This window comes from Nomascus leucogenys, chromosome 1a, assembly GCF_006542625.1.
Source record: "Nomascus leucogenys isolate Asia chromosome 1a, Asia_NLE_v1, whole genome shotgun sequence".
Taxonomy (NCBI): Eukaryota; Metazoa; Chordata; class Mammalia; order Primates; family Hylobatidae; genus Nomascus; species Nomascus leucogenys.
Window position 1 is genome coordinate 38,932,442 of NC_044381.1, and position 15,027 is coordinate 38,947,468.

Below are 15,027 nucleotides of genomic sequence, written 5' to 3' on the forward strand. Positions count from 1 at the left end.
CTGTAGGTGCCAAGGGGCACCTGCAGGCCAGCACCAAGCTGCCCTCAGCCCTACCTCAACTTCCTTCCTATGCTTGTTGGCACCAAAAGCCTGGCAGGGGCTGAGGTGGCAGGGGGCTGGCATGTCAGTACTGTCCCAAGTGTGTGCACACCTGGCTGGGGTGCAACAGTGCCTGGGCTTGGCCTCGACTTTGCTGCCAGATTGGAGTGGGCGCCGACAGCAGGGAGAAGCTGTGCAGCGGGAGCAGGCACTTCCAAGCCTGCAAGGACGGGGCCTTCCCAGACCCCCAAGAGTGCAGGGATGCCTTGTTCCTTGCTCCCTGGAGTCGAGGCTGGGTCTGCAGCTGGGGTTTGGGCAGCTGCAGCTGTGCCCTGGAGGGTGGGCCTCCTGCCTGCTCCAGTCCCTGAGAGCACAGGAATGCCTAGGTCTGCAGCTGTGACCTGGGTGGCTGCAGTGGCACCTGGGGAGCTCCTGCCCCAACTCAGAAGGGTGGGGCTCCTGCTTGTCCCTGGCTCTCACCAGCTCCATGGAGCATGCACCCCCAGTCACATCTCCCTGTTCCAGCCAGTGTGATGGCAGTGGTGGCTCCAGATGGCCTGCTGCTGCCATTAGTATAAATGAAGTAGGCTTGGTCTTAGTGGTATGTGGAGGGGCAGGTGAAAGGTGGTTAGCCATGAGCTTCATCTGTAGCAGTACTTCTCAAATTTTCAAGAATATCCAAATCACCTGAGGATGTTGCTAAAATGCAGATTCTGGCTCAGGAGAGCTTTTAACAAACTCCCGGTTAATGCCATTGCTGCCGGTCTGTAGACTATACTTTGATGTGCAACGTCTTAGAGGATAATTTATACATTAAAAATATGTAGTAAAAATGCCCTCAAACAGTTCCTGGGCCAAATTTGGGTTTAGCAAGCAGTTTCCACACTTGAAAAATGAGGTGATAATGTTAGGATCTCGCTAAGGAGAATTTCTACAGTGTGTCTAGCATAGGGGTCTCAAATACAGGGGCCAGACTAGGGCTGGGTGAAGACCGTGAAGCTGCAGAGCCTCTGCCTGCCTGCAGGGGGCACTGCCACAGAACTCTAGCTCATGGTTGCCAGGCAGAAATGCTGGCACAGGGTGCCCATATTAGCCAATTTTTTAAGATAAGTGAAATCAAAGGATTTTGTGTGAAATTCTCTGATTTCCAAATGTTTTCAATTAACTTTTTTCTCAAACACTCTTCAAGCTAAACAAAACAAGTCCATTGGCCAGATGCAAACTGCAGGATGTCTGCTTACTCTCTCTGGTCCAGTATTTTGCTAGGCCCTTGATAGATATAAAAGAAGAGGACGTGGGTTCAGCTCTTGAGATGGGCATAACTTTGTTGGGAGCTAAGATTTTTGGATAGGAAATAGCCAGGGAGCAATTCAAAGGCATGTGTCTGTAAATGAGAAAAAAGAAATCCAGGCCATCTAAAGGAGCTGTGAAGTAAAGCCGGGATGACTTCGGATACTATCCCATAGCTGAGTCTTGTGATTTGTAGAAGTACCCTATGTTTGGGAAATATCCTGTTTACTTAATCTTAGTAGGTTAATTAGTGCTGATAAACAGTGTAGTTATTTCTGCTCAGTGCCAACTTTGATAGTTAAGCAGGTAATAGTTATTTGATACAAATCTGTTCAAAGAAATAAATTGATCTGCAAATATTAGTGGAACTTGTCATTAAACACTATAAGAAACAGAGAGCCTTTGAAGAAAGTAGATTTCCTAAAAGTCATATGAGATAAATTACCTTCAATACTATGGAAACAATATACAGAGCATTATGCACCATTATCTGAAAATAGAGTCATGAAAATGTATTTAAATAAATAAATGGGATGTGGTAAGCTGAATAATAGTCCCCCAAAGTTATCCATGTCATAGTCCCTGGAGTTGGTGAATTTGTTACCTTACATGGTAAAAGAGACATTGTAGATGTGATGGAGTTAAGGATCTTGAGATGGAGAGACTATCCTGGAATTTCTGGGAGGGCCCAATACATTCACAAGGGGGAAGCAGTGTGGTCAGAGAGGGAGACACCGGAGGATGGGGCCAGGGCCAAGGAATGTAGGCAGCCACCAGAACTAAGAAAGGTGAGGAAACAGATTCTTGCCTAGGACCTCCATGAAGAACAAACCCCAGCTGACACCTTGATTTCAGTCCACTGAAACTGACCTGAGACTTCTAACCTCTAGAAGTATAAAATAATAAATTTATGTTGTTTTAAGGACTAAATTACAACATAACGGGGTTGGTTTGTTACCAACCCCATAATGAGATGGGTGATTTGTTACAGTAGCAATAGGGAACTAACACAGATGGCAAAGATACAGAGGCAGGAATCATGAAAATACTTCTAAAGTTTTGAGTTTCCAATATAAACAAAAGGAAGTTTTTTTGGTTTGTTTGTGTTTTTAGACGGAGTCTCACTCTGTCGCCCAGGCTGGAGTGCAGTGGTGCGATCTCAGCTCACTGCAACCTCTGCCTCCTGGGTTCAAGCAATTCTCCTGCCTCAGCCTCCTGAGTAGCTAGGATTAAAGGCATGCACCAACATGCCCAGCTAATTTTTGTATTTTTAGTAAAAGTAAAAAATATTTTGTATTTTTAGTAAAGACGGGTTTCACCACATTGGCCAGGCTGATCTGGTACTCCTGACTTGGCCAACTCCTGCCTTGGCCTCCCAAAGTGCTGGGATTACAGGTGTGAGCCACCACACCCAGCCCAAGGAAGTTGTTTTCTATTAAAGCTATTCTGTCACTTGCTGTCCTGAAATTTTTAGTAAACAGATTTCTTCTTATTATTATTATTATTTTTTTTTTTTTGAGACAGAGTCTCACTCTTGTCCCCCAGGCTGGAGTGCAGTGGTGTGATCTTGGCTCACTGCAGCCTCCGCCTCCTGGGTTCAAGCAATTCTCCTGCCTCAGCCCCCCGAGTAGCTGGGATTACAGGCGCCTGCCACCTTGCCCAGCTAATTTTTGTATTTTTAGTAGAGATGGGGTTTCACCATGTTGGCCAGGCTGGTCTCAAACTCCTGACCTCAGGTGATCCGCCCTCCTCAGCCTCCCAAAGTGTTGGGATTACAGGTGTGAGCCACCATGCCTGGCCTAGTAAACAGATTTCTTCTAATACATCGATTGACTTTATTGACGTGCAAAATGACAGTGACACTTTTATTACACTTACGTGTGGTGAAATTATGTCAGAGAAACAAAATCAAATGAGATAAGAAGCATAAATGCCTGACACATAGTAGGTGCTTATTAAATGTTAATTTCTTCCACTTGTCCGTATAGATCATGGATTTTAAGGTATGCAAGTAAATATATATGCATGTTGATATTATGTTTGAAGTTTGTTCCTTTATCATGTAACACTTACTTTATTGTATGACTTGGGTGTACTAAAACCTTAATTTAGTACATTAATATTATACATAAAATAATGAAACTAGGCTTGGAAAACATTAGACAATTAAAGAGTCAATCTGAAACAGATGCAAGAATGGGATGAAATTTACTTATTTTTGACTAAATGTTGCCAGAATTAATGAAATCACAAATGTGCATAATTTCCTTTTCAATTTGAATTTTTAAGTGCTTATTGTTAGCAGTTCTTTAATATTAATTTCATGCTAAATGAATCATTATGAAATACTTATGAGGGAAACTATTTTTAAGACGTGCTCATTTAAAAATGTAACTTACTACTTTCTGCAGGCAATAAAATGTGTTACATTAGTTATAACACATCATAGTTGGTGGGATGCATGCGCTGAATAAGAATGCATTTTTTACTGAACTAAAGAAAATTGGACTAAAACTGGCTTAAGTTTCTTTTGAAACAGTGTATCATTGCTCAGTGGAAAAATAGATTTTTATTTTCTGGAAATTCTGTCAGATTGCACAAGGATAGTTTTTTCTCCATTCCACAACATTCACGGAATTTTAGTAAGTAGATGAGAGAGTTTACTCTTCTTGCCTCTTGGTCTGGTTTAGGTCCTCCCATAGCTTCTTTTTTAGAATGAAACGTGCTACTTTCTTGAGCTTACCTCATTTTGACAACTATGTATCTATTGATTTATGCTTCAGGAAGAGCAGACTTCAATAAATTAAAGGAAAATTCCCTTCACTCTGCTAAGCTTCACAAGGGCATAGAACATGTTTTTTTTCTTCTTCTTTTTTTTCATCCCATTAACCCCAGACCCTACTACAGTGCTTTGGCTGAGTTCTGTTGCCAGCCACAGAGACCTGAAATAACAGTAATTTAAGCAAAATAGAAATTTATTTGTCTTTATCATGTGAAAGAAAAATCTTGGTGAGAGGTGAAGTCAGCTGGATTTCCTGGGTGGAGTGGGGACTTGGAGAACTTTTCTGTCTTACAAGAAGACTGTAAAACGCACCAATCAGCACTCTGTAGCTAGGCTTGTAAAATGCACCAGTCAGCACTCTGTAGCTAGCAAGAGGATTGTGAAATGCACCAATCAGTGCTCTGTAAAACACACCAATCAGCGCTCTGTAAAATGCACCAATCAGCAGGATCCTAGAAGTGTCCAATTGCAGGGAGGATTGAAAAAAAGGCACTCTCATAGGACATAAACGGAACATGGGAGAGGACAAATAAGGGAATAAAAGCTGGCCACCACCCCCACAACCCCCAGCCAGCAGCGGCAACCTGCTGGGGTCGTCTCCCATGCTGTGGAAGCTTTGTCCTTTTGCTCTTTCCAATAAACCTTGCTACTGCTCACTCTTTGGGTCCACGCCATCTTTAAGAGCTGTAACATTCACTGCCAAGGGCTGTGGCTCCATTCTTGAAGTCAGTGAGATCACGAATTCAACAGCAGGAGGGGACCCAACTCCGGAAACATTGGGGTCCCAAAATCACTAAGCTAAAGGGAAAAGTCAAGCTGGGAACTGCTTAGGACAAACTTGCTGCTCATTCTATTTTGCCCCTCTGCTCACTGAGATAAATGCATATCTGCTTGCCTCCTTTGGAGAGGACAATCAGAAACTCAAAAGAATGCACCTGGCCAGACACAGTGGCTCACGCCAGTCATCTCAGCACTTTGGGAGGCTGAGTGGGCGATCACTTGTGGTTGCGAGTTCAAGACCAGCCCAGCCACAGCCAACATGGTGAAACCCCACTCCACCAAAAACACAAAAATTAGCTGGGCATAGTGGTGGGCACCTGTAATCCCAGCTACTTGGGAAGCTGAGGCAGGAGAGTCACTTGAATTTGGGGGGTGGAGGTTGCAGTGAGCCGAGATTGTGCCACTGCACTGCAGCCTGGGTGATGAAGTGAGACGCCATCTCAGAAAAAAAAAAAAAAAAAAAAAAAAAACCCATTTGTCTCTTATCTACCCATTACCTGGAAGACCCCCTGCCTGCTTTGAGTTGTCCCACCTTTTTCCGGACCAAACCAATATTCATTTCACATATGTTGATTGATGTCTCCATGTCTCCCTGAAATGTATAAAACCAAACCGTGCTCTGACCACCTTGGGCACATGTCGTCAGGACCTCCTGAGGCTGTGTCACGGGTGCGTGTCCTCAACCCTGGCAAAATAAACTTTCTAAATTAACTGAGACCTGTCTCAGATATTTGGGGTTCACATTTTGGTAACCACAGAGGGATTCTGAGTGGAGATGCCCTGCCTGTGACCTTTGACAAATCTCCTGTTGGTGTTTGGTACCAGCATGAGCCAACTTTATGGTTTAAACCAACAGGACAATTTGCTGAGGTCTGGGAGCACCCCCCTCCAGAGAATCCCTGGTCTCCCGAAATTTGGTTTTGATCTAAAGTTTATTTTTATTTTGCTATACAATTCTCTCTCTCTCCTTTTTTTTTTTTTTTTTTAAGAGTTTTACTTGCTTCCAACAAGGAAGGCAAGATTTCCTGCTTCCATGATGATAGAAGGCAGGTAACTCCTTTATGAAGTCTGAGTTCACTCTCAGCAAGGAAGAAGAATTTGGGTTTCCTTTCCCTGCTTCTAGGATGGTTGAAGGCAGTCTTCAGCCTGAGACCTGTCTCTAGGTAGGTATCTAAATTGGGGTTTTGGCTTGGCTAAAGTTCAGCAACCAGCTGGCCTTAATTCCTCCTTACCATTAGAGTGCTCAGTGATCATATTGTTGGGTTTTTTGTTGTTGTTGTTTGTTCTGGTTTTTCTCCCATCAGATTTGACCAACTCTACCTGACTGGTCAAATCCTAGTGAGAATTCCACATTATGGATAACAAACCCTCTCTAATTTGGCTAAAATTCCTTGCAGCTGCAAAAGGGGGGGAAGCAAAAATCCATGCTTTCGTTTGCTTCCTGTCTTAAATACAAAAACAAATTTCTTTTGTTTACTTTTCTTCCAGCCTGTACTTCCTTCCCCCTTTGCCGTCTGCAGTACCAAAAAAAAATCTAGAAAAGGCTTCGAATGACTTGAACCCCTTTAAATAATTTAGAACAAAGGTGTCACTCAGCCCTTTTGGGCTGTTCTATTTTCTATGTGGAGTTTCAAGAGTCATGGGCAGATTCTTCTTAGGTCTAGAGCTCTGTTTTCCTCTATTGCATGGCCTGGCCTCTTTAGCTTTGGGGGTACCAGAGATGACCTTGTACTGTGAGAGGATTTGACCTTGGTGTGTGTAATGGCGGACAAGAGCTACAAAGTAGGGGTGGCTGAACACAGTTTACAGGAAGTGGTCTTAGCTGTTGTTTTTTATTTCTCTCCTAGAAAGGTGTTTAAGGATCCTAATTCTAATTAGGAGATATATTCTAAAGGGTCTTCTCTATTGCTTTTTCTCCCCAAATTAATCTTGATTCAGCTTGTCTGTACGCATTTGCATGAGGAACTGAACTGTTGTTTTCATAGGTAAATGAGAGATTGAGTTTTCTTCAGTTCCAAAGAGAAAGGGCATCTGCTCCTCCCAGCTGAAAGGTGCCCCAGGTGATGGAGAGGGGGGGCCTCATGGAAGTGTCTGGGGGATTGATCCCCTGTGATGTGCAGTGGCCCTACAGGGAAATCCCCAACAAAAGTTAATTTTTAAAAAAAGGCCTGTCCAGGAAACACATATAAGGGCTGATCCTCCAGCATTTTGATCCCTCTCAGACGTCAGGGATGTCTGGAGAGAGAAACTGAGACACGTGAAAGGGTGGAAACAACTCTGGTGACACACTGTGGAGTCCTGCCCACAAGCAGCGCTTATAAATCCACCAGGCAAAAACCTAGCCTGCAGCTCACAGCTCAGTTCCTCCTTTTAAGAAAAGAAGTGGGAAACAATAAGAGTGAGGAGAAAACAAGGAGAATGACCCCCTTTCGAGCACTTTGTAGATTTTATGGCACCTCTACTTGCCACAGTTTATGTAAAATGGAACTAATATGGTCTCTATGCACAATTACATTAAGGAAAAAAAAGCCCCTAAGGTCGATCTGCAAACTATAGTGTTCCTAAATTCTTTTTTCCTCTATTTTATTTTCTGCCTGCTTTAAATCTGTTGTTATTTTTCTATTAAGATAAAAACCACTGGCTGGGTGCGGTGGCTCATGCCTGTAATCCCAGCACTTTGGGAGGCCGAGGCGGGTGGATCACAAAGTCAGGAGATCGAGACCATCCTGGCTAACATGGTGAAACCCCGTTTCTACTAAAAATACAAAAAATTAGCCGGGCATGGCGGCAGGCGCCTGTAGTCCCAGCTACTCGGGAGGCTGAGGCAGGAGAATGGCGTGAACCCGGGAGGCAGAGTTTGCAATGAGCCAAGATTGTGCCACTGCACTCCAGCCTTGGGGACAGAGCGAGACTCCATCTCAAAAAAAAAAAAATAAATAAAACCACTGTTTGAATCCAACAGGTTTTTTGTTTGCAAGCCAGTGAATTTGTATTTAACTCATGGCTAAAAGTTCTGAAGTAAAAGCTATAGGGTGTGTGTGTGTGTGTGTGTGTGTATTTAAAAGACCTTTATAATTTCTGTAAGTTTATGTTTAATTGGCAATTAAATCCAATTTAATTTCCCTCTAGCACACCAGACTTTTTCTCCTTGTACCATATGATGTAAATCTTGCTGTTTGATTTTCACCTGAGTTTGTTCCTTTAATATGCAAATTTAAGGCTATTTAGCTGACAGCTGGCTAGGGTAGTGAAAACAGGCCATCAAGAATTTGAAGGCTGGGCTCAGTGGCTCACGCCTGTAATCCCAGCACTTTGGGAGGCTGAGGTGGGCGGATCACCTGAGGTCAGGAGTCTGAGACCAGCCTGGCCAACATGGCAAAACCCCACCTCTACTAAAAATGCAAAAATTAGCCAGTCATCATGGTGTGCGCCTGTAATCCCAGCTACTCAAGAGGCTGAGGCAGGAGAATCGCCTGAACCTGGGAGGCAGAGGTTGCAGTGGGCTGAGATTGTGCCACTGCACTCCAGCCTGAGTGACACAGCGAGACTCTGTCTCAAAATCAAAAAAAAAAAAAAAAAAAAGGAAAGAAAAAAGAATTTGAAAGTCTAAGAGTCTAAGATAGGAAAAAAAAGCTCTTATGAATCTATGAGATGTACTTCTATCAGCATGCCTAACACATCTATGTATTTATGTGTTGTCTACACAATGTTTCACTACTGAAAATATATAAAGGAACTCCAATTAATTGGCTTAAGAAAGTAAGGTGGTTGAACCAAATACTTTATCAGGAAAAAAGAAGAGTAGTCAAATGCTTTTTCAAGTTGACATAACTTAAGTAAAATCTTTTAATAAATAAACTAGCTTTGAAATTATTGGTGAAGTAATGTTAGAAATGGGAATTGCCAGCATACATTTTTGTTTGCATTTGTTAATCAAGCAATTTCATGCTTATCCCTGCCAAATACTATAGGGTGTCAAAATTTGGCATAGGGGCTACAAAATTACAGATCCAGCCCAAGACAGAATGATCTTTGCCTATGTAATTTTTTTTTTTTTTTGAGACAGAGTCTTTCTTTGTCACCCAGTTTGGAATGCAGTGGCTTGATCTCGGCTCACTGCAACCTCCACTTCCCAGGCTCAAGTGATTCTCCTGCCTCAGCCTCCCAAGTAGCTGGGATTACAGGCACCTGCCACCACACCCAGCTAATTTTTGTATTTTTAGTAGAGATGGAGTTTCACCATGTTGGCCAAACTGGTCTTGAACTCCTGACTTCCACTGATCTTCCTGCCTTGGCCTCCAAAAGGGCTGGGATTACAGGCGTGAGCCACTGCACCTGGCTGTAATTTTAATAAATAAGACATAAATATAGGTCTAATGAAAATAGCTACAACTTGAATTTAGTAAGATTACCATAACTTTGAATCTTGTGACTTTAGGCAGTCTAGTCCACAAGCAGTAAGGTTTGTTTTGGGAAAGGACTATTATCATCTTTGTTTCAAAGCTAAACTGTAAACTAAGTTCCTCCCAAAGTTACTTCAGCCTATACCCAGGAATAAGCAAGAACAGCTTGGAGGTTAGAAGCAAGATGGAGTCAGTTAGGTCAGATCTTTTTCATTGTCTTAGTTATAATTTTGCAATGGCAGTTCCATAACTTTAAACGAAGACTATTGTAGTTTTCATAAATATCTAGGTAAATGATTAAAATACAATAATTAACCAAATGTAATGGGATAAATACTTGCAGACAAACTCATCATAATTTAGAATCTAAAGTTATATTAAATTAAATAATAGATATTTCATTATTTGGGTATTTTCCAATAAAACTATATTATAGGAAAACATTATTTCAAAAAAGTGTGTCCTTTTTAAAAAGGTGAACAATTTTTTTCTAATTCAAACCTTATATAAATGTTATATATAAAACAAGGTAAAAGGAGCCAGGAAATAAAAGAGATGTAATGAAAGTTATAAAAATAAAGAGTTTTTTTTTGTAAGAAAGCTTAAAGAGAAATAATTTTACATGAGAAAGAATCTTGTATGGTAAATTTAGTCCTAAAATAAAATGACTGGTTGTTTAACAAACAGGGATGTTCAGGACAAACCAGAAAGTCCGAGCATGTCATGAATAGTCTGTGTAAGTCACAATAAGAGGATTTATTTAAAAAAAACCCAAAACTTTTATATGATCAAATTGTCTATTAATTAAAGGGAAATTGTAGTGGTCTTTCTAGAGATGGGGCTTGATGTAAAAAAAACCACTTATACACTAAACAATTGGTTAGAACAATGAATTTTTTTTTTTTCCAGACAGAGTCTCGCTCTGTGGCTAGGCTGGAGTGCAGTGGCACAATCTCAGCTCACTGCAACCTCCACCTCCCGGGTTCAAGCAATTCTCCTGCCTCAGCCTCCCTAGTAGCTGGGACTACAGGCATGCACCACCATGCCTGGCAAATTTTTTGTATTTTTAGTAGAGAGGGGTTTCACCATGCTGGCCAGGCTGGTCTCAAACTCCTGACCTCGTGATCTGCCTGTGTTCGCCTCCCAAAGCACTGGGATTACAGGTGTGAACCACTGCACCCAGCCTAGAGATGTTAATTTTTTTTTAACCTGAAGTTCAACTTTTATTGCACCTTGCCATTTTCGGTTTTCTCTCCTCTTTTAAAGGTTGAGATATAGTAACACTCTCCAACTCATCTTTCAGGTAATATAAGTTTTTTTTTTCCTCAAGTTCTTTGTTGTGGCCTGATGCTAACAATGTTTTCTTAAAGGTGTAAGGGAAATGTTTTCTTCCAACATAATATTCTGTGCAGTGCAGAAGCTCTTCTCTTTTGCCTTTTAGGAACTGGCCTAACAGATTTCATGGTTTATTGAAACAATTCCTATGCCATTATTATTAAGTTTTTGGTTTCCTTAGAAAAAAAAACTGAGATTAAAATATATTTTTTAATTAAGGTTATTACATCCTTGTATCTTTCTGTATGGGCTTTTAAAGTCTTTTTGACATTGAGTTACAGGGCTTTCAGTCCTGGGTCTAAGAAGACACTAAATCCTGCTAAATCTAAAATACAGCAATTAAAGCCTCATCTTCAAGCCTCGTAGAAAATGTCAATCAAAATAAACTGCATTCCTGAGACACAGGGCCAGAAATTAAAGCTATTCAACAACTCAATGTTCAGGGACTATTGCAGAAGATGTGGGTGTGTGGGATTGTAAGGGCCAATTTTGAGAGATAAAATAAGTTCAGTTTTTCTATAAATTAACCATTAATGTTAAAGGCACACTGATGCAAGACCATCATATGGACCCCTCTGTCAGATTAACAAGGTTTTCTTGAAGCATTAACCACCTCCTTAATAAAGGTTATGAAGGTTATTAAAGGCTATGTAAGTTATATCTTATGGTCAAGATAAGATAAAAATCGTATAGATTGTTCATAAAATTTTGAAAAAAATTTAATTGACTTCATGCTGTTTTTATTAGGATAGGACTTATTGTTTGAAAAATTAAGTCCCCTCTCTCAAAGAATGAAGGTTTTCACCTTTTTTGGAAATTCTTGAGTTATCACTTTAGTCAAATGAATGACTTATTTTACAGTGACATGCGATATCAAGTGTTTTAAAACTTTGATATTTGACAAACTTTCCAAAATCAAATGATAAATTATGTCTTTTTCTGACCTGATTAATCCTTTAAGATATTAGGTTCCCTAAAGTCCAAAAATGACATAATTTGGCTTATTGGTATAAAAATTATACAGAAAACATTGTCAAATGTGAAATAGTGTTTGGTTTTCTTTGGGCTGTATTTGTATAATTATGTTATTGGTATGTGTTCCAAAATTATGGGAAATGCCTATGATTCTGATGTGACTTAGTGTACATTATCAGTAATAATTATAATTAAGTTAAATTATTATGTGCCACAGAGGTAACAAATTTCCTTGTCAACTGTGTCTTTGACTATGGCTGCCCTAAAACGTTTTGTCATCCACAGACAATTGTCTTGTTTTGGTCCTCTTTAGAAGGTGGCTTTATAATCAGCTATAAAACTCTAACAGGTGCTCTTGAATATAAGTTTCTGATAACTTTGGAAATTGTGACATCAGAATAGGAGAAAAACTTTTGGGATTCATGGAGAACTGAAATGTTTATGAATATCAAGCAGAACAGAAATTAACCACATGGACTGAACTAATAAAAGACTAAAGTAATCTTTTTGACTTTTTGCTTAAAACGTTTCTTATCCTTTGTTTTGTTTCTTTAGAGTTAAAGAAACTTTTTTTGAGCTATTAACAGTTTTTAACAATTTAATACACTTCTGTGAACAAAATTTGAACATATTTGTTTCTCTCTACCTGATTTCTCTGGAATTTGGAAACCATTTGTGAATATTCTTAACTTATGGCAATCCAGTTATTTGCATAAGTGCAATAAGAATATGTCTTCATTTGTAACAGGACACAATTTGAGAAACTGGTTATCTTACCAAGACTTTGACTGGAATGATGTGCTTTCCTTTAAGGAATCAGACTTGACTTATGGAGACAATAAAAGCCCCTTGGTAAAGCAGACCTCATACCTTGTCTACACAGTCCCTGTACAGGGTTCCTGACCTGTGGTAAGTAAAGAATGTAACTTTCTGACAGGCCCAGGAGCCCCAAGTTTATCTTGGAACCTCAGGAATAGACAAATTCACCCAACTCATAGGTATTTGATGGTACAAATCCATGGCTGGGCTGGGCTTTAAAAAAGTCTTATCTCAGATTCCTTCTATGGAACAAATTTCCATCAAAGGCAATTTAAAAGCCTATGTAAACAAACAATTATTCTTGCTGCACTGTATACAAATTTTCAGTTCAAGTGTAATAAAGCAAATCAGTCTTACCATGATTTGGCTGTAGTAAAAATGGGAAACTGGAGACAGAAAAATTCTGTTTCAAAAACTATAGTACACCTGTTGTTACATTCGAGTCTTGCCCAATGTTTTCCAGTTTTTATTATTTTCTACAGTTTGGGCCGAATTCTAATTTTTCTTGGCTATAAGTCTTCAAAATAATGTTTTCATTTTTTTCCTTCTTTTCCCCCCCATTTTTCCTAATTTGGAGTCACTGTTGTAAAGCCCTGCAAACTGAAGCTAGACAACTTAAACTTCAGAAGAAAATAACAGCAACCTATTTACCTACATAATCCACTTTCATACCTACCTACTGATGTATGGACTTCAGAATCATATGGCCTATACCAATTTTCCAAGATTGTGCTTTCATTTGTTGTTGTTTTGCTCCCTTCCTCTCCCTATTTTCTCTTCATAAAACGTAAGATTTCACAACCTGTTAAAAATGAACTTTCCTAATAACTTGGGACCTACCCATCTAGGAATAAACCATGCTAGCCATGAGATATCAGACAAAAATGAGACCAGAGACTCATTTTCTTCTAAAATTCTTTCTCCAAAATATTTTTTAAAAAGAAAAGGGGGGAAATATGAAAGGAAAATAAATCTGGGGGCCCCAAAATCACTAAGGTAAAGGGAAAAGTCAAGCTGGGAACTGCTTAAGGTAAACTTGCCTCCCATTCTATTCAAAGTCACCCCTCTGCTCACTGAAGTAAATGCGTATCTGATTGCCTCCTTTGGAGAGGGTCATCATAAACTCAAAAGAATGCGCCCATTTGTCTCTTATCTACCTATGACCTGGAAGCCCCCTCCCCACTTCGAGTTTCCCACCTTTGCTTTGAGTTGTCCTGCCTTTTCTGGACCGAAACAATATTTATCTTACATATGTTGATTGATGCCTCATATCTCCCTAAAATGTATAAAACCAAACTGTGCTCTGATCACCTTGGGCACGTGTCATCAGGACCTCCTGAGCCTGTGTTATGGGTGTGTGTCCTCAACCTTGGCAAAATAAACTTTCCAAATTAACTGAGACCTGTCTCAGATATTTGGGGTTTGCCATTATAAAGTCCAGAGTTAGGCAAGCCAGGTAACTCTCATGATTATTGGGAACCCAGGGTCCTCCTTCTCCTTTTTTCTTTTTTCTTTCTTTCTTTTTTTTTCCTTTTTTTAGACAAGAGTTTCACTCTTGTTTCCCAGGCTGGAGCACAATGGAGTGATCTCCACTCACAGCAACCTCCGTCCCCCAGGTTCACGTGATTCTTCTGCCTCAGCCTCCCAAGTATCTGGGATTACAGGCATGAGCCACCATGCCCAGCTAATTTTATATTTTTTTTAGTAGAGATGGGGTTACTCCATGGTAGTCAGGCTGGTCTCACACTTCTGACCTCAGATGATCCACCCGCTTCAGCCTCCCAAAGTGCTGGAATTACAGGTGTGAGCCACCGTACCCAGCCCTCCTTTTTTTTTTTTGCTCTGCCATCCTCATTCCATGACTATCATCCTTGAGAGTTGTTTATAGTCCAAGATGACGGGAACTTAAGCCCTTCTGCCCTTATACTAAGTAGGAAGCAGGAGAGAGGGGAAGAGGACTAAATTATCTCCTGGCCTCCTGTCTTTCCACCTTTTCTCTCTCACTGGCTACAGCTGAGTTGCTGGCCACCCCTAGTCGGAATGGAGTCTGGGGAAGGTGGTCCTTTTTATTGGGCATATTGCCATGCTAAGTAAAAGCAGTGTTCTGATATTAACAAGGGGAGGAAGTGGTAAAATGAGATGAATAAAAACAACGTAATGAGTTTTTCATGAGATAAAACTTATTCAATTTAAAAGACTGTTGAGACTTTTTCCCGTCATCTTGTCTTAAAGTTAAAAATACATTTCTTAAAAAATGGAATTATAATTATGGCAGACTTTTTTCTTCTAAGGTCTTTATCTGACCAAATAAAAAGTTGTTAACTCTGTTAACCTCTAATATTATTGACATTTTACTGGCCCCCTCCCCCGCCAAACCCAAAACCTAGAGAACTCCTGCTTTCTCTCAACTCTAAAATACTTAGATCTGTGTCTTTCACACAGCGTGTAGACTTTGTGCTTTATGCTTTGTAGTGATTGGGTTGAGAACATGCTTCTCCTAAATACAGCACATTGACATTTGAAAACATGGCAGAGGCTGGAAAGTCACTCTCACCTTCCCTCCTCTCCTTTCTCCTGATGCAGGTCATAAAACCTTGGAATGAT

The 15,027-nt window shown here is 40.4% G+C and overlaps 1 protein-coding gene across 1 annotated transcript in view; it reads left to right on the forward strand.

Moving 5' to 3' along the window:
• Positions 1 to 15,027, forward strand: part of LOC115835441 — a 28,078-nt gene extending 13,051 nt beyond the window's left edge. Inside the window, exon 3 of the mRNA XM_030813949.1 lies at positions 15,007 to 15,027. The gene's annotated coding sequence lies outside the window, so the exon portion shown is untranslated. The remainder of the gene's footprint in view (positions 1 to 15,006) is intronic.